This window comes from Camelina sativa, chromosome 15 (genome assembly GCF_000633955.1).
Source record: "Camelina sativa cultivar DH55 chromosome 15, Cs, whole genome shotgun sequence".
In the NCBI taxonomy this organism is placed as follows: Eukaryota; Viridiplantae; Streptophyta; class Magnoliopsida; order Brassicales; family Brassicaceae; genus Camelina; species Camelina sativa.
The window spans coordinates 20,353,619-20,355,369 of record NC_025699.1 but is presented as its reverse complement, the minus strand read 5'-3'; positions in this window follow the sequence as shown (position 1 = coordinate 20,355,369).

The window sequence follows — 1,751 nt, the reverse complement described above, 5'->3', positions numbered from 1 at the left end:
TTTTTTTTTTTTTTTTGTCAAGGGTTCCTATAGTTTTGCTTATGTGTTTATATTTCGTGTCTTTATTTTTTTATGTGGGGGCAGAAGTAACTAGGGAATAATGCAGCTTGGAGCCGTCGGATCCGTCTTTGGTTTCGGAATCTTCGGATATGAAGATTCGGATCTTTCGTTGTATCTTAAGTATTTGAAACATCTTGACTTTTTTCCAATGTTTTCAAAACCGGACCGGACCGGCGGTCGAACCACGTTAACCCGCGAACCGGCAACATGTCCGGATTGGGTTAATATCAAAACCCAAAAGAAATTGAACTAGTAAAAAACCATATCAACCCGCCAAAAAACCAAAAACCGGTGAACCATTAAACCGGATAAAACCGGGTTCTACTTTTTTTTTGAAAAATTGAGTGCAATTAATTTAATTAATTACCTTTTATAGTTTTCTTCTTAGCAAATTAGCAATAGTAGGATTTCTTAAAAAATGAAGATTAAATGTTCTACACTCTTATTCTCTTATTGTTTGAATTTCTAAAATATTTTATTAGTACTGGTTACACTTTGAGTTTGTTACACTTTGAGTTTATTACTTTTTAAAGTTTTTTAAAAACATTATGATTATTGAAGTATTTTATTTGGCATATCCAATTATATCATAGTTATAATCATTGAAAAAAATAGAAAACTTATTCATACCTATTATTTATAAAAGTATCATCAAAATCAATTGAACCCGGTCAACCCCGGTCGAACCATGTTGACTCATGACCCATAAGCTTTCCCGGTTCAGTTACCGGTCCGGTTTTAAAAACATTGCTTTTATCCATTTTTTTAATCACATGGATGCTACTTTTTGTTTGGGAAATTTTTTTAGAAAAAGCAGTAACTTATTTTTATTTGGACGTTTAATACCCAATGGTTTTTGGTTGGAATAAAAATACATGATATATTAAATTATTGTCAAATAAAACTAGGCCTGGGCGTTCGGATATCGGATCGGATTCGGTTCGGATTTTTTGGATATTGACTCTAACATCCATTCAGGTATTTATAAAATTTGGATCGGTTTCGGTTCGGATATTTTGGATTTCGGATCGGTTTGGATATGATTATTGATAACCAAAATTAAACCAAAAGTTATTGGACAATGTTTTATTCGAATACTTTTTAATATTATTGTACCCAAATAACAATATTTATGAAGTATTTAAACAAAAAAAAAGATAGAAATTAAGTAAATGACAAGGTTCTCATAAAACTATACAAATACATAAAAGATATGAGACATATATATCGGAATATCAAACTATTTCTTATATGTTCGGATATATTTGGATATCTATTGGATATCAGTTCGGATCGGATAATATCCGATATCCAAAATAATAAAAGCCAAGAACCGATCGGGTATTTCCTTAATATCGGTTCAGTTTTAATCCGCTTATTTCAGTTCGGATACGGTTCGGATTTTTGGATTCGGATTTTATGTCCAGACCTAAATAAAACCTTATCTATAAATCGTTAGTAGATTTCAACCCGGAACTTAACATCATTAAACGGCTGTTACAGAATTTTTAACTGGCGTTAAATATCAACGAGGCGTGTTTAAACAGATAAATAGGACCGGTTAACCTAGCAATATGAATACGTTGATGTATCTTAGTGGTAGTATATAGATTTTGTAATTAACCAAACTCAGGTTCGAATCCTTCCACCTCTGCTTTATTGTGTTTTTTTTTTTTTTTTTTTACCGATTT